Genomic DNA, 19,464 nt, shown 5'->3' on the forward strand with positions numbered 1-19,464 from the left:
AAAAAATGACAGGGTTATGTCATCACCTGGCATTATAACGTCATATCCTGAATCCCCTAAGAAATATATTAAGTACATAATGACCAGGAAATATCTCTTTCCCACAATTTTGCACGGCAGGTCAGGAAGCAGAAGGAAAAAATAGAATGTGATTAGAGTGCTCATCATTAAGTTAAGCACCAGTTTGGCATATTTTTTTTCTTGGTCACATCAGTTATCCAATCTCTTTAGTAAAGAGCAATAGCCAAATTTCACTTTCATTGTTTTTGCAATTTGGTGGAGAATGGAATGGACTTCTGATAGAAACAGTAACAGAAAATTAACCAGCATTTAATCACATTTTGTACATAAATTATAGGTAAGGAATATAATAAAGTCAAATTTGTTTACTAAGCAGAAAACCTACTGAAAGAGTCTATTGTTTTTCATGATAGATGTGCTCTTACTGTTTGCTGTTCTTTAGGACAAGAGTCCTCAGCCTACTACTTGAAGCATTATCTAGTAGACCAGCAAGCAAAACAGATAGACAATATATGACTGACAGCAATTTTTACAGTTTCCAAGATTTCCTTTAAAGGAAAAGAGTTTCACCTCTCGAATAAACACCCTGCAGAAAATTAATATTTAATTTTTAATATTTCTTTAGATATTATCTTAAACTATATTTTTCAAATGTCTAACTCTAGATCACATTTTAATGACTTTGATAATTGGAAGTGTCACTATTTGAAGTAATAGGCTCTGTTTTCTACTTAAACTTTATGCTTATTTCTGCTTTTCTCATGTTGTATTAATTCATCACAGAATTCGTCAGTGACCCTCAATAGCTTTCAAGGTAATGCTGAAATTCTAAAATGCTGTTTATAATGAATAATGACATGACAACTTTGTAACTCTCTTAATTCTCTTAATTCTCTTTTCCTGTATCATTCCTTTCAAGGAAATAAGTCAAGCGTAACTGAAAGTAAAACATTACTTACATTCCTCTGTTATCTTCAATTGACCACAAGTAAATACTGATAACATGCCTGATACATATCCTGTGTCAATGAAAAAGTTTTTGATTCAAACCATATATTATACAATATAAGTAGATATTGAAATATGTATTATGAAGAACATGTATCTTTCTTTATACATAGATTGATACACAGAAGAAGATATACAAATTGTTTTCTAACATACTACAAAAATAATAGTAAAACGACATTTGTATGTTATATCCCTGGAGGTCAGAAATCCTAACATCAAGCAGTTGAGAGTTCTGGGTTCCTTCTAGAGGCTCAAGTGAAGAATCTGATTAAATTTTTTAGTTTCTCAAAACTGCCTGCATTCCTCACCCTGCGTCTTAATCTTAAAAGCCAGCAGAACAGCATCTTCAAACTTAGGCTTGACACTCTCAGTTTACTGCTTTGTAGGGACATTTGAGTTTACACTGTACCCACTGATTGCAGGTTATGCACAGATATAGTGGAAGGATATATGGATCCTGATTTCTGAGTGTGAATGTAGCAGAGAAGAAAAAATATACATATGAATATCCACACACACAAAAAAAATAAACAGGCTACCATATGAGAATGAAGAGAGACTATTATAGGATTTCTAAGAATAGATAAGAAGTTTCCAATGAGGCAAAAATTATGACCATGTTCATAACTTTATACTATGATTGAAGAATAGATATACTTTGAACTTGCAAAAGTAGAGCAGTTGCCAAAAACCAGATAAACGAATAGTTTCCCACTATTTTGCTATGATCATGAATGTATTCAATTTCTGATCATTTTGGAAGTCTGTTTCATTTTGGAAGTACAGTTCAGAGTGATTAGGTCATACATCTCCTTTCTATAAATAAATATTGGTAGCAATATTTTCCTTTTGATATCATGCCTGTAGTATATCTATAGTTCAGATTTTTTTGAGTTCTTACATGTTCTAGATATTAGTGCCCTCTCAGTAGAGGATATTGGAAAACTTTTCTCCCACTCTGTAGGCTCTCTTCTCTTGCCCTTGTTTCCTTTGCTGTGCAGAATCGTTTTAATTTGATGCCATACCACCTATTGATTCTCAGTTTTATTTTTTGAGCTTTAGGAGTCTTAAGGAAATTGATGCCTGTGCAAATATTTTGGAATGTTGATCCCACATTTTGTTCCAGCAATTGTGATATTTCTAATGTAATTACTACATCTTTGATTCATGTTGATTTGATTTTTTTCTTTTTCTTCTTCTTTTTTTTTTTTTTTTTTGCAGAGTGATGGGAATCTATTTTCATTATTCTTCATATGGATATCCAGTGTTCCCAGCCCCATTTGTAAAACAGGATATCTTTTCTCCAGTATATGTTTCTGGCACTGTTGTCAGGATCAGATGACTGTGTCTGTGTTTGTCTCTCTGTCTTCTGTTCCATTGCTCTTCTTATCTCTTTTCATGTCAATTACATGTGTTTTTGTTAATATAGCTGTTATGATTTAGATGCTAGGTGTACTCCAAAAGTTCATGTGTAGGACAATGCAAGAAAGTTTACAGGTGAAAAGATTGGGTTATGAAAGCTTAACATAATCAGTACATTCATCCCCTGACAGAAATGAACTGGGTGGTACCTGTAAGTAGGTAGTGTGTGGCTAGAGGAGGTGGGTCATTAGGATGTGTCTTTAAGATATATATTTTTCCTTGTTTAGAGGAGAAATGTCCCTTTCTCTCTGCTTTCTGGTGCCATGATTACAGGTGTGCACTACCAGGCCTTGCTAACATCAATTTTTAAGATAATCTGTGTTTGCAAGCTAATGTTATTGTCTGTGTGCTGGAGCAAACTTGAAGCAAAGATTTGCAGGTTCATCTATGAGGGTCTAAACTCTGGACAAAATATCAGTGGTTGATCATCAGCAATGAATGCTATTAAGCAAATGTTTAATTGCAATGTCTGACATAATGTCTCTTAAATCAGTACTTTTTAAAAATAAAGAATAATCCACATGTACTTTATAATAGCAAGTGTCAGGAGAGCTCCATTACATTATTTGTATGTTCTAGATTCTAGATGAGTTCTCATTGCTTTCCACCTGGGTAGTTTCTTTTCCTGAGTAGTACCTATTTCTTTAATGTCTCCCATGCCCCTTTTTTATGTTTGTATTTTTGGTGCTGGGGATTGAGCCCAAGGTCTCACACATGCTAAGACAAGTGCTCTATAACAGAGCTACATCTCTAGCCTAATCTCATTGTTTTTCAACTGGGATCCCTTAGATTACCTGTACTGATCTAAGAGTTGCAAGGGCAGTGGCCCTGAGGGTCTAGCATCCTCAATGTTGGTATCCTTTCCTAATTAAGAGAAAGAAATTTCAAGCAGTTCAATTAAACCTAATTAAACCTATCACTGGGACTTTCTGGTGATCTATTTACATGGATTTAGTGCTCTCCTTGTTTTTATAGTAGAACCCTAATAATGAATGATATCCAAGATAGTTCCTCTTATTGAAAGCCCTATTGATTTCAGTTTTCAAATATTTTGTTAACAGTCAATCTCATTTGTGATGTCCAGGCTATGATTAACAGACTAGACCCAGTAGGGAAATATCATGGTCTACTAAAAAATGGTGATTTAAAAAAAAATTCGTGGCCGTATTAAATCAAACAACATTGTTTGTCATGACTTGTGAAATGTACTAGTGTTTTAACCACTTATAATATATGAGGGAAAAGAACATCATAAGGTAAAGAATAGGTTAAAAGGTAGAGAGGGACTGTCATTTGCTCTTCAGTGAAATTGACGTATCAATTTTATGCAAATATGTCTTTCCTCTTCCTATTTTGTGTTCTGTTTCACAAAAAGATTTTAGGACTAATTGTTGTATCTGCCACTTACTAAATCTGTTTTCTAAATTACAAATTCAGCCTTCACCGCGGGTGTACTGCCAGCCACTTCTTTCACAAAAGATCTTTGTACTAATTGTTTTATCTGCTGCTTGCTAAATCTGTTTGCTAAATTATACCCTTCATTGAAATAACACCAAAACCTACTCAGGAAGCAATTAGTAGGTATTGACATTTTTTTTTTTTTTAAAGCAGAGCTTATATGCTTTAGATTGTGTGGGAGGGTCTGAAAGATAGATGTACAAATAATATATCATTCAAGAAACTATAGGATTTTTAGGAGGACATAATGTTATTTCAAAAATGCATTTTCAAAGATATTTGCTAAAAGTAGGTCTCTTCATGCTCAGTGTGCCTAAAACTATGTAAGCACTTTGTAAGACTATTTATGTGCCGTTATTAAAAACAACTCTTTTGCATAATCTGTTCTGAATTTAAAATATGAGGTTCTGCCTTTATTTTGAAGTAATCACATACTTAGTTCTTTAAATGTCAACTAAGGTTTTCTGAGTACACTGCAGGATTGTGTCAGGAACAGCATATTGAGAAATATCTTTGGGAGAATTGTAAAAGTCATCAAAATAAGCATAGAAAAAATAATCTTTTATTATAATAACTGTATATTGGGATGTCTAATTTTTAACTCATAAAATGATACTATTTTTTTTACTTTTTAAAAATAATATTTATGAAGTTCATTCTTGATATTCTTTTTAAAATATGAGGAAAACAATGTGTACCAACAATTGGGAAGTAGATGTCAAGTGAATTCACTGTAGTACGAAGGTGAGACTTTCATTGATTCCACAAGTCAGGGTCAAGGTTTTGAATTAACCATATGATTTATTCCACTTTGTGCATATCCTGCTAGTGTTTCATGTGAATTTTCTCAGCCTGGCTGAATTTAACTAATAAAAGAAAAAGTTCACAATTTCATGAAAAAAGAGACTTTACGTGTTATATTACCTTTCTCAATGGAGATGTGTTTTAAATTAATTATATATATTTCAAAACCATATAAGCAGTGATCTTAAACTTTTTAAAAAACTTTATTTATTTTTTCATTATTTTATGTATTTAGAAAGTGTAATTCTTTTTATTAAAGGTTACACAGAAACCAAGATTTAGTAGAAATTATTATTGTTAAAGAAGCAATTTGCACAATGGCATCATAGTCTGACATCTTCATATATAAAATAAACTGTGTGAAAGTGTCTTGCATATGTAAGGGGGTTTATGTAATATGTGGGTTGTACATCCTTACGTTTGTATAGAATGTGGGTCTTACTAAATTGGTGAATGTGTTTGTATAGGGAAAATCATTATAGGATATATGCTCAGCAAGGTTATCCTGCTGAGATGTTTTGTGGGGTTGTGGTTATCAAGGTGAAAATATGGGAGTGGAAAAGTATATTTTTATTTTATAACCTTCTCCACAATTTAAGGATTTTTTACTAGACTTGCATCTATTTTATAATAATAGAAATAATGAAACTGTTAAGACACAACAGATCAAAAAAGGCAATCACCTCCCCAGATTATGTGCTTTTTGAATTTATTTTTAAATTATACAGAAAAAAACACAAAAATGAACATTTTCATGAGGTATTATGTGATGTTTTGATACATGTATACATTGTGTAATCAGGTTAAGCACATCTGTCTCAAACATTAATGACTTCTTTATGGAGAAAACATTCAAAAGTCTTTTATCTTTTCCTTCTTGCTCACTTCTTTTTATCTTGAGAAAACCATACACAGTCATTATCTATAGTCACGCTAACGTCCCTAAGTGTGAGAGCATATAAGAACTCCTCTATGCTGCAACTGAGCATTCATTGATCATCTACCTCTCCACATATCTCCCTAATCTTACTCTCCCCAGTATTTGGAAAACACCATTACATTCAATTCCTTTTACTGGTTTTTCACTTGGTTTGTTCTTGGGTTCTAATACCTTGCGATAGCTCATTAGATTATTTATTTGAGATCTTTCATATTTTTTAAAGCATGCACTCATAGCTATAAACCTCCCCCTTAGAATTCCCTTTTTGTATTCCATAAATTTTTGTAGGTTTTTTTTTATTCTCATTTGATTCTAAGACAATTTCAATTTTTTTCCCAATTTCCTTAATGACCCACACATCTATTAACAGTGCATTATTTACTCTCCATGTGTTTGTAGTTTCTGTAGTGTTTCTTGCTGTTGAATTCTAATTTCATTCCATTATCATCTGATAAGATACAAGTAATTATTATTTTTTATTATATGCTTAATCTTCATTTGTGACCTACTATATTATCTATTTTGGAGAAAATTCTAGGAGCAGCAGAAATAAATATGTATTCAACTGTCATATGATGAAACATTCTCTAGATGTCTATTTAGTTCATTTGATATAAATTACTATGTAATTCTATAGTATCTTTGTAGATTTTGCTTTTATAATTGCATAATATATCAGTGAGAGTCTGTAAAACATACCTCATTGGCAAAAATATCCCTAGACTGAAAGTGAAAGGATGGAAAATTATATTCCTTCACAACCAAATGGTATCCCAAAGCAAGGGTGGTATAATGAAGTCACTCACTTTTATAATATTGGGGCTTATTTTTTCTTTAGGTTGAGTAATATTTATGAAATTTTATGCATCAATATTCAGGACATAAATATATTTACAATGTTATATATTATTGATTCCCTTTTCCATGATGAAGTGAACTTCCTTGTCTTTTTCAGATTAATTTTTTCTTGATGTCTTCTTTGTTAGATGTAAGAATAGCTAATCTTGCTTGTTTTGGGATTCCATTTGAATGGCATAGGATATAATTTTCCATCCTTTCACTTTATGTCTATGGATGTCTTTGCCAATGAGGTAGATTTCTTGCAGAAAACATAGTTTGGGGTCTTATTTTAATCTGATCTTCCAGTCTATATCTTTTAACTGAAGAATTGGGACCATTTATATTCAGTGTTAGTATAGACAGTTACATATTCCTTCCTGTCATTTTGTTTTCTTTCTAATGTTTGATTTGTTCTTAGTTTTTATTTGCTTAAATATTTTTCTAATGCTATTTATTCTTTCCTCTGCTTTTTTAAAAAAAATCTCCTACTGTGTACAGGATTCCTTTAAGTATCTTCTGCAATGTTGGCTTAGTAGTAATAGAGTTCTTTAGTTTATGTTTATATTTGAATGTTTTTATTTCTTCTTTGATTCTGAAAAATGTCTTTGATGGGTATGGGTATAGCAGACTATTTCGTCTGATATTTTTTTCAGTACTTGAAATAAATACATCATTCGAAGTCCTTCTGGCCTTTAGAGTTCCTGCTAAGAAATCTATTGTTCTGATTTTAAATCACTTGGCATTTCTGTCTTGTAGTTTTTAAAATTTTTTGCACGTTCTGATTCTTTAACATGTTAACTATCAGATATAATGGAGAAGTTTTTTTCTGATTTTGTCTATTTGGGGTTGTAAATGTCCACGTTATCTGAATATCTATCTCATTTTTAAAGGTTGGGGAATTTTCTGTTTTTATTTCATGGATTAAATTACCTATGATATTAGTCTATATATTTACTCCTTCTTCAAGACCTATTAGTCTTCAGTTAGGTTTCTTAATGAAATCCCAGAGTTCTTGAATATTCTGATTAGTTTATTATATATATATATTTTTTCTTTTATTGCTGTCCAAATATTAGAGTTCATCTGCCTTCCTTATAAGTTCTAAAATTTTGTTTTCTAATCTAGTCCATTGGTTAGATTTACAATGTGGTTTTTAAATTTGAATTATTGTACTTTTCTTTTCCAAGAGTTCTGTTTGGTTGGTTTTTCAGAATTTCTATCTCTTCAGTAAATTTCTCATTAAACTTTTATTTTGTCTCTATTTCATTCAGTTGTTTATTTGTATCTTCTTTGACTTCATTAATAATTTTTGCTATTATTTTTAAATTTTTTGGCATTTTATTCATTCAATATTCATGAATTCAGTTTTGAGGAAGTTGCAAACTTTTGTGTTTCCTATGATTCTATGGTGAGATATGCACATATGTTGGGATAAATTTCTCTTCCACTATTTTGTGAGAGTTATTTCAGTGAGCAGTTATCACATTACAATGTATCCTGGGATGAATGTTTATCTCAGCATCAATGTGCTCACTCAGTGTGATCTAAGTTCTAGTTTCAACTGCCAGTACCACTTTGAGAGGAGAGAATAACCACCAGCAAGAGTGATATTATAAAAGCAAACCATATACCAACATATGATAAAATCTACAATTCTACTATCCAAAGAGAAAAGAGGGTGAATAATGTAGAATAAGCTGAAAAATTAGACATTAATGGTAGTATAATTAATGGTAAATAAATTTATATATATATTCAGATACACACACACACACTCATATATATATATATATATATATATATGAAAAATAAAAATAAAAGGGATAAGGGAAAAGATACAGTAAAAGAAAAAAGGAAATAAAAAGAGAGGAAATAGACATGAAAAAGAAGAAAAGAGATATCAAGTAAAAGATCTAATAATTGAGAATATACGTAAAATTATGAGGTAGAAATATAAAAAAAGAAATGATGTGGGGAAATAAAACAAAAACTTACAAAACCACAACAAAAGCAGCAACCAAGTTTGAACTTTCTCCCTACTAAAATTATTAAAACAAAGGTGCCTGTTGCAGGGTTTCAGTTTTAGGATAAACCAACTATGGGGAGGTTTATGGAACATAGTTATAGTTCAGTTTGCTCCTTCTCAGTCCTATTCCTTGCACCAAAACTTGAGTGACGTTTGTATGCTGAATTCCATCCCTCCTTACCACTCTGCAAGTGCTGAGATAAAACAGTCTAAGAGATAAATTTACCCACAATAGCTCTGTTATTTTTCTTGGAGATGGGGTATGGTGAATAGTAGGAGCCTCTAGTCCAGTTTTATACTTGGAGCTTCTGACCAAATTAATTTTTATTTTATATTAGCAACACTTAAATTTTAGGCTTCTCTATTGATATTGGTACAATGTTATGGTTTAGATATGAGGTGATCCAATGAGCAGTACATATACTGGGGAGGAGGTATAGCAAGCATCCCAGTGGTGGTGTTGAAACTCCTCCAAATGCCTTTGACCATGTTCAGAGCCATGGGGATTGTGACAGGGCTAGTGTGGAGTGCCACAGATCCCATGCCTTCTGTCTGATCCAGTCTTGGCACTCCCATACCCAAACTTATCCCTTATCCAAAACAGCTGCTCTTGTTCCTTTTCACTAAGCTTGGACTGTCAATTTGTAAGGACCTATAGTCATGCTACTACAGTCCATACCTCACAATGGGGTCATGCCACAGTTCATTCTTGAACTCTGACTGATTTGGGGGCTGGGCACCTGCTGACCAAATGAAATTAAGAAGTGACCATAGTGTAAAAGAGATTCAAAAATAAGAAATAAAAAAAGAATTCAGCATTTTTGATCTCTTGTGCAGAAAGTTAGACCATGACGACCCTTTTAAGATGGCTCCCTTTCCAGCTCTCACTGAATCCACATGGAAGTGAATGAGAATGCATGTAATCTCTTCTTCTACACCATCTTGCTATGCATTATCTAGTCCCCCATTTGCTCTTAATGTGGAATTTTCTGGATGTGGAGTCTTTATTTCTTGAAATCTTAATAATTCCTTATTTCAGCTCCCTTCCAGGAAGCTTCCCCTCTCCTGCCAAGCAGTCATGTGTCTGGTGTTGATGTAGTCACTTTCTTTTCATTTTTAAATATTTTTCCTAACCCTATTATTATTCTAAAAACAAACAAGCAAAACAGCATTTCTGGGTTTACCTGGTGACTTTTATACTCCGGTATTTCCAGTATTTTCTATTCTCCTTTACCTCATTGGGCAGTTGTACATCTGATATGATTCACTCTCAGGTAGCAGCCAGTATGCACTGGATGCCACTTGCCAATCTCATTATAGTTCTTGTCATTTGGTGTGCAACATAGGTTTAGATATTTATTCAGTTTTTGAGGACTTGATATGATTATGCCAGTCTTTCCAGATATTCTCAGTAACATGCTTATTTTTCTATGCCTATATTTACTTCTCTTATTTCTACACTAGATGATACTTTAAATCCAGGTTCGTCAATTAGTCTGTTGGTGGGTTTTCACAGTTCTAGCACTAGAGGATGATCCAAGACTCGTGTTTGTCTGAAATCTGAAGTTTTTATAATTTTGGGTTTTATTTTTTGTTTGTTTGTTTGTTTTGCATGAACAGGCAGAGTAGGTAGAAAAGATTGGCCTCTTTCTGCAGTTACATTAGGCCCATAGATCTTGTCCACAGTCACCAGTTTGTGTTTGGCACTGTGAGTTTCTTCCTGACTTTGGGCAAAAACACCAGAGAGGGATCAGTCCTAGGCTCCTGTGCCATGCCTGTGACTACCAATATCAGAATGCAGTGTCAAATCCTGAGCCCAGTCGACATATTCATGTGCAACACAATGGCAGCACTAAGAATCACATTGCTATGGGCTGCATATTACTGGGGTAAATTTGTGGCCCAAGACTGCTACAACCAGTCACTGGTGATCCTGGACCAAATAGAAACCCAATAAAAAATGGAAATAAAAGTGTTAAAGATGAGACTTTTCCCACAAATGTTAATGCAAAAAGGAATTAAAAATTCAAATTAAAATCTATTTTAACTTGTAAGCCAAAAAAATATAAATTTTATAATATTATTAAACTGTAACAGTACTTCTCTTAACAGACTATACAAGAATGCAGTCAAATTTACTTAACATTCAGTTATTTATATATAAATAACATTTAATACAAATATTCTCAATAATTTTTAAGTTTATTTGTAATCTATTATTGTAGTAGAAAATATAATCTCCCTCAAAAGTCACATTATTTTAAATTTTTTTAATAACATATACTTTAATTTTGGCCTGGTCTACCACTAGTTTATTAGCACAGTGATCCAATGGTTGACTTCTAATTGCACCTTTTCATTCATTCTTTTTTGGTACACGTCAATATTTTTCTATTCACCTCTTATTTGCTACTTGTGACAAAATTAATTTTTATTTTATATTGGCAACACTTAAATTTTAGGTTTCTCTGTAGATATTGGTACAATGTTATGTTTTAGATATGAGATGTTCCCCAAAAGCTCAGTGTGAGACAATACAGAAAAGTCTAGAGGTGAAATGATTGGGTTATGAGAGCCTTAACCTAATCATTTTCCCCAGTTAGGGATTTACTGGTTGGTAACTATAGGCAAGTAGGCTGTGGCTGGAAGATTGGGGCTACAACTTTGGGGTTTATATTTTGTCACTGGTGAAGGGAACTCCCACTCTCTTTCTTTCTCTTGTTCTCTCTCTCTCTGCTTCCTGGTGCCATGTCCTAAGCCTCTTTCTTCCACCTCACTCTTGCCCTGTGATGGCCTGCCTCCCCTCCATCCCAGAGCAATGGAGGTGACCATCTATGGATTAAAACTGTGAGCCCCAAACAAACTTTTCCTCCTGTAATTTTTCTTGTAAGGGTTTTGGGTCACCGCAGCAAAAAAGCTGACTAAAACTCACAACTTAAACTATGTATATTTTAATTAATATTTAAAAGCTTTGTTCTTGAATTTATCTCTTAATAATCACATACTCTAAGAGTTCTCTGTAAGATAGGTATGAATCCTTTCATTCATTTTCTCATGTCTCTGAAATCCACCTGCTTATTATCAACTGCCTTATACATTCACAAGCTGCCTTTGTACTTAGAGTGCTAAAAATAGAAATTGCAATAATTATTCAAACAAATTAGAAAAACTTATTTATGTCATCAATAACATTGCACACCTATGTCTTTTTTAAATTGTTTTAGCAACTGTATTTCTTATAGGTATGAGTTTGTTGACTACTTCATTTTCAATCCTGATGAGTTTTTTCAAGCTCTTAATTTTTAAAACTCTTTTTAGATTTTATGATTAAGATTTTACACAAATGAATAGCAGGTTATTTATTATTTGAAATAGGTCTCTTCTAAATCAAAAGCACACTGAGATTTCACCTCACAATGGCAAATACTTAGAATACAAAAAATAGATACTGTTGAGGGTATGGGAAAAAGGAACATATACTGTTAGTGAACTGTAAGTTAGTATAACCACTATGGTGATCATGATGGAGATTTCTCCAAAGAATAGCAGACATATGATCCAAGTGTACCTCTCTTAAGTATTTATCCCAAAAAAAGTTGGCATACTATAGTGATATATGCATACCCATGTTTATAGCAGCACAATTCACAATAGCCAAATCATAGACCCAACCTAGGTGTGCTATCACAGATTAATGCATAAAGAAAATGTGGTAAACATACATAATAGAGTTTTACTTAGCCAAAAAAAAGAACAAAATTAGGACGTTATGGATATATTATAGCAAGGGACTAACTCACCCATCATTTTGGAAATGCTCCAAAAAGCTGTTGCAGATCCCAACTCAGCCATTGGAGCCAGAAGTAGTTGTGTGTTCCTACCACAAAGGTCAAAACAGGCGCAGGGTCCTAAAGACTGATGATTCTTTGCAAAGTCACATGAAGAATTTTAAGTGAGTTTCACTGAGTAAGGAGCAGAAGTTTATTTCAGAAAATCAAATAAGAGAGATAAGTGTACGGTATCTGCCTTGGAGTGGCCCAAACCATCTCCAAGAAGACAGACTGAAAGGTTTTTTAAGAGATTAAAACTAGATGAATTTGGAAACCTTCCCCTGCTGTGATATGGGAAGATGCAGATGTGGGCCCCAGGAAGTCTAGTTCCCTTTTGATCTGATGAGGAAGGCTCCCGGGACAAGGAAAAAGTCAAAACTAATGAAATCTTTTTCCTTTTGAGTCCTGGTTATATCAGTCGAAACTGATATTATGTATCATAAAAGTCATTCCTTCTGTGCAACTCATGCTCTTATTATTGGCAGAGATGAGTCTTTGAACCTTCAATTCTTCAGCAGAAAACAGGATGTTTGTTGGGAACGTGGCATACCATATTGACTTAAGTCAAGACAGTACCACAGGTAAGTTGCTTTTCACAATATAGCATGTTCGTTCATGAGGACAGTGAGATAAAGACAAAATACAGCCTACTATGACATAGGAAAGAAAGAAAGAAAGAAAGAAAGAAAGAAAGAAAGAAAGAAAGAAAGAAAGAAAGAAAGAAAGAAAGAAAGAAAGAAAGAAAGAAGGAAAGAAGGAAGGAAGGAAGGAAGGAAGGAAGGAAGGAAGGAAGGAAGGAAGGAAGGAAGGAAGAGGGTAGAAGGGAGAGAAAGAAAAGAAAAGAGAGAGGGAGAAAGGCAAGCACATGCCAGTCAGCACAGTAGGTCTACTATGTAGACTATCCCCTTAATCTCATGTTTCTACCACACACATCAGATGAAGTAGAGGACATCACGCTTGATAAGATAAGTTCTACTCAGAAAGTCAAGGGTCATATTTTTTTCTCTCATATGCAGAAGCTAGAGAGAAACAAAATAAAAGAGACCTCATGAAAATAGAATGAGACTAGTAGAGTGAAAAAAGGGAATTAAGGAGGAAGGTGAGGAGATAAACGAAAGATACAGAGAATGAAACAGACTAATTTGTGCTATATGCATTCATGAATACATCACATTGAATCCCACTATTATATATAATTAGAATGCACAGATAAGTTTTTTAAAGACATAGGCCGTTTTTCCTCGAGCAATGATTGTGAGGTGTTTAGTCAATCATGTCAGAATTTGAGTTTGGTTTGCATTCAGTTATTGCCACATGAACCTGCTTTATACTGAGTCAGTCTTATGGCATGAAAGGGAGGGAGGCCTTTCACAACTCACCATAGTGATACCCATCCCTGTCTTGAATCAGTGTAGGATTCTTAATCCAAGAGCCCAATGCCCTCCATGAGGATGCCCCCCGGTTTTTTTGTTTGTTTTCTGGGAGGTACCAGGAATTTAACTCAGGGCACTCAACCACAGAGTCACATCCCTAGCTCTATTTTGTATTTTATTTAGAGACAAGGAGGTCTGACTGAGTTGCTTAACACTTTGCTTTTGCTGAGGCTGGCTTTGAACTCTTGATCCTCCTGCCTCAGCCTCAGATTACAGGCATGCACCACTATGCCCTGTTCCCCTGCTGTTTTTGATCCTTCACTCAGAAGCCTTGTGTCATTGCCCAGGAGCAGGAGCAGGATGGAGATTCCCTGCCTGTTTCCAGAGGTGCTGCTTGCTCTATCATACAAATCATGGCAGTAAGGGCAGTTCCTTATCCCTTCCTACATATGTAGGTTACTGTTGCTCTACCTAGAAGTTGTGAATTGATTCCACAACACAGGGCGCAGATAAGTTTTCTGCCCTTAAGTCACTATACCATTTGTTTATTTTCTGAGAAAAGGGCTTAAAAAATATCAGACCTTGATACCTGTTATTGTTTGGATATTAGGTGTCCCCCAAAAGCTCATGTGTGAGACAATGCAAGAAGGTTCAGAGGAGAAATGATTGGGTTGTAAGAATCTTAACTCAATTAGTGATTTAATCCCCTGACAGGGATTAACTGAGTGATAACAAGTGGTAGGATGTGGCTGGAGGAGATTGTAATTGGGGCGTGGCTTTGGGGTATACATTTTGTAATTGGAGAGGGGAGACTCTCTCTCTCTGCTTCCTGATGATGCAAGCTGCTTCCCTCTGTCACACTCTTCTGGCCATGATGTTCTGCCTCACCTTGAACCCAGAAGAATGGAACTGGCCTTCCATGGACTAAGACCTCTGAAACCATGAGCCTTCGAATAAACCTTTCCTCCTGTATAATTGTGCTGGTCAGATCATTTAGTCACAGCAGCAAAATAAATGACTAAAACAATGCCATTGTCCAATTTAGAGTAATTTCTCAACTTTGCCCTGACCTTAATTTATCTCTATGAACTCAAAAGTGAGTGTGAACTCCCTCCTGCATGGGGTTCCCAGGAATGCAAAACTGTCACTCTACACAACATCTAATGAATTTGTTAAATATGGCTTATTTTCTGCTCCCACGTTTTCCTCTTTTTTATTCTTGTTTCTTCTGGAAGAGACTTGTTGTTTGGCTCATGTGTTAACCTTGAACTCACAGCTCTCTGAATAACTTAAGGGAAGGTAGGATTCTCTTGATTCTCTGCTGTATTATTTTAAGATTAGAGTGATGTCCTCTTATGAGTTTCTATACACTAGAGTGGTAGAAGCAAAATTTGTTTGCATGTAATTCATTCATGACGTAACTCCTGGAAATAATACTGAGTGGATCAGGAACTAAGCAAGGAATGAAAGAAGGTAATACAACTTTAGGAGCAAGGTATAACTTATTAAACTCTGATAGACTTTTCAGAAATTTTCTCAGATTTTCCACCTGAAATGTAAGAAATATAAAGTGATTATCAACCAAGTATTTTTCTTCATTATTGCATAAGGACTAGTCACATGGCTGTATATTAGGAAGGGTTCTCTGTGTTGAACACTCCCACCCAATTTTCCTAAAAAAGAAAAAAAAAATGCATATATAGGCACAAAAAATCATAGTGATGCTCATTTATTATACCTGATCACATTCTAAAATTCCCCAAAAGTGGAAATATTTATTACAAAACAATTCCATCACTTTTCTTCTTGGGTTAATGTCACAAAGTATTTGGAGAATAAATTAATTATGAGAGAAATAAAAATTCAAATTTTTATTTGAAATAAAGGTGTGTTTTTATTTAAATAAAACTGTATTTTATTCATGTAAACATTATTAGGTATAAACATTAAAATTCATGATTTAAGAAAAATATTTTTTCATTTCAGTTTTAACAAACATGTGTTTGAGGAACAGCTATTAGAAAATAATCTTTAAATACGGGTTACCTGAAAATTTTAATAATTTTGGAAGATTTCTGGGTTATTCCCATAAAACAAATCAATGTATTTTTAAGATTATTCTCATAAGAAATGGATTTATTGAAAAGCTAATATTCATCTCCAAATCATTGTCATCTTCAGGCTGATTTAAATAGTTTCTTCCACTATTATTAATCAAAATTATTATAATGTTTTATAATTATGATCAATTTATATATTTTAATGCATTTCTGATGGACCAAGTTTTTTGATAAAATTAATTTTAATATGTATATACTACCTATATTTTGAGTATTTATTTATTTTATAGTTGTCCCCCTTTATCCACATGGAATATGTTGCAGAAATCTAATGTTTTTTTAATTCATACAAAGTACCAAATTCCATAGAAGACATTTTCTTAAAAACTTCAGCACATGATTATTTCTTGATAACTTGGAAAGTTTCAGCTTTTGATCCAAATAAAGCATTTTATACCTTTTTGCATATTCAAATTGTCACTATCATTACTCTTCCTCTTTGGATCCATGGTTCCATAATGTAAGAGCTACTTGAAGATAAGTAGCGCAATATGTAATAGTCAGATAACGAAGATAGCCACTGAGTGATTAATGGGCAGGTAGCATATACAGCACCAATACTTTGGACATTGGGATGACTGATCCCAGGATGAACCTAGTATGATGGTGAATAGATTTCATCATACTATTCAGAAGACTATGCAATTTGAAAATTATGAATTGTTGATTGCTAGAATTTTACATGTAATATTTTCTGAAAGTGGTTTTTCACAGAGAAATGAAACACATAACGTGAAACTACGGACACATGTAAAGTACTGTATGTATCATAGAGTTAAAATTTATTCGAGTTTATTTTTGGAATTTTTTATAGAATTCTGAGAACATGATAGATTTTGTTGCAAATTTACAAATCTATTTTAATACATTATCTGTTATCAGCTTCCAGAATAAGATGAATACCTCTCTAGCACAGTAGAGTATTTAGTCTCAATTTGTTCTGTTCTTCACTTAACGGGGTAAGTGGACACAACAGGAAGTGCAGCCATTGGCAAGTGTTTAGGTAGGGTAGAGGAATATGTCTGTTGCTCATAATGTAATTATTCAGTTCAATGAGATCCTATGACTACTCATGCTGAAATGTATAGGTGTATTCTTTAAGTAAATAATATGTTATGTTACAATACTTCTAGGAGGTTAAATATTTTAATGTTGAAATGAGCTATTTCAATAAGAAGTAATCACAAGACCTAAAGTAGCAAGTTTTAAAATCAAGAACTTAAATGACAATTGTAGTATATATAAGATGAATCCTTGCATTTGGTGATATATAGGCTACACAGAAGAGATTTTCATGCACTTATGGGGTGGAACAATATTCAAAAGTACTTTATGAGAGAATTGAGTCAGATGATGAAATAGAAATGACATTTTATTCTTTCCTCATGAAAGTGAAGACAGAATTTAGTGGAAACTAGTGTACAGTGTTTTGTATGCTTGTTACTGCTATTGGGAATAACATGTTCTAATCTTGCAGTGCAAATGGGCCATTGATTTTGCAAGATAATCTGGTTTAAATGTTGGAATTATGATCTTGCAAAAGGTATAGAGTATGGGGACAAGAAAACAATACAATGAATGCGTTGTATTCTGTAGGAACAAGGCCATATTAGTTAAATATTCCATTGTTTATAGATATTGAAAAGGGATATGTTACCAGTACAAAGCATGGGTTCAGGATCTATTGTGTGATGATGAGCAACAAGGTTCTACTTCACAGTTCTTACTTTCCCGTCAAAGCCAGAAGCATCAGGAGTAATGAAAGCATATAAATGTTAACATATTCAAAATATTATTATTTTTAAATAAAAATATATATTTGTGTACTATTTCTACATGTGATCAGAATTGTAAAATATACAGTACTAAACTAATCTAATTAATTGAATTACTTACTAAATTGACTATATTAATTAGTACCCTTTGAAATCCTTTTTTCTAAAATCTAAAAAAGTGATAATTATGTCCCACTATAAAACAATTATTTTTTCTGCTATTAATGTATATAGAAGACTTCCAGGGTATCAGGGTGTTTTTATTTTCTTTTCAAAGAAAAAAAATTGTTTTTTCTTGAGTTTTGCTTTTTATTTAATTCTAGCATTTCCATGATTATAAAAATGCACAACTTTGACATACAACAGGTAAGCAAAGGTCATTTTTTTGTAGGCATGAATGATGTAGAACATCTTATGTACTATAAGCTGTAAGCATAGTCATGTATTCATAGGAAGCAAAGTAGGTGAGAAAACATGTGCAGTAATATTTTCAGTTAAAATATCATGTCTTATAATAGTTTTTGAGTAATTATCAGAGATTTACACAAGGGATGTAGTCTCCTAATCAAAGACTTTTGATTAATCTAATCACTCTTTCACTCTGCCTATGCAAATATTGTCCCACTGGTGTTCTAATTTAAAACAACAAGTTTCATTTATTAATGAATAAAAGGAAGTTACCAGTGGTAATGACAGTATTATGACTGAATATTGTGATCTAAGAAGCAATATGATAGAAATAATAAAATTGATTAGTAAAAGAGGAAACTGATAGTTCATTGATAGTATTTAGAGAGACAAAATTTTACTTACCATTATCCAGGTTGTGCAGATAATTGAGAAAAAAATTCTCTAATCTGATCTCCTGTTATTAGTTCTGAATCCTTTTTATGCTAATCATTTCATCCCATTTGTAGATAAACTACCATTGGAACAAAAATAAATTCTTTTAAAGCAATTTCAAATATTATTAAAGATACTATGCTATTATTTATTTCATAGTCTCATGATTTTATTTCTTTCCCACCCCACAACTAGAATTATCTTTCTTCCATGATATATCATTAAATATTCACAAAGTTAATTGAAATAAGCTAATTCCAAAAGTGTCTTATAGCTATATGACTAGAATATACAATAGATTAATTTTGCAAAAAATATTCTAGGTAAAGTCAAAATTTTGAAATATGTAGGTGAATCCAAACCCAAGATGCTGAGATGCATGATACCATTTAATAATTTCTGGTGCTCCATCTCATGGCCACTGAATCCTGATGGGGGGAAGATATTAACGCTTTTGTGAATGGATTAGTGGACATCATAATTATGAATTTAGCATTATACATCAAGACCAGGAAACAAGAAAGGAAAAATTTACCATTCAAAATTTCTAGATTGCTACCACCCTTACATTCTTCCAATTTTTTTTCCTGTTCCATTTAGTACCATAAATGACAGAGTCCTCACCGGCTGTGATGTAATATTATAACCAGAAGGGGCTTTCCCCATTTTAGCCACGAGGCCTTTGGTTCCTTGCAAATGGCTTCTAAGGTAAGTACCTTCACAATTCCATTACACAGAGTTTGCATTTTCCATGCCAGATTGTCCAAATATTTCATCTTGCTTTCAAGACCTTTATCAAAACCCATTCAGACAACAATTATGCTAGAGTTTGATAGCTTTGGCATTCTCAGCAAAGTTGAAAGCAGTAACAAAGTCAACAGACATCACAGCCTCTTCTCACCTGTGGACTTTAGTTCCCTCTTCATCTAAACATGGAAATACAGATCGCTAAGCTGTTGAGCATGTTAAAGAAGGTACGCTCTACCTTCTGGAGTCATGCT

The 19,464-nt window shown here is 33.3% G+C and overlaps 1 pseudogene; it reads left to right on the plus strand.

The window, feature by feature from the left end:
- Positions 1 to 19,464, plus strand: part of LOC124993738 (proteinase-activated receptor 2-like) — a 61,892-nt pseudogene that overhangs the window by 11,971 nt on the left and 30,457 nt on the right.

The sequence above is a fragment of the Sciurus carolinensis genome, chromosome 9 (assembly GCF_902686445.1).
Source record: "Sciurus carolinensis chromosome 9, mSciCar1.2, whole genome shotgun sequence".
Taxonomy (NCBI): domain Eukaryota; kingdom Metazoa; phylum Chordata; class Mammalia; order Rodentia; family Sciuridae; genus Sciurus; species Sciurus carolinensis.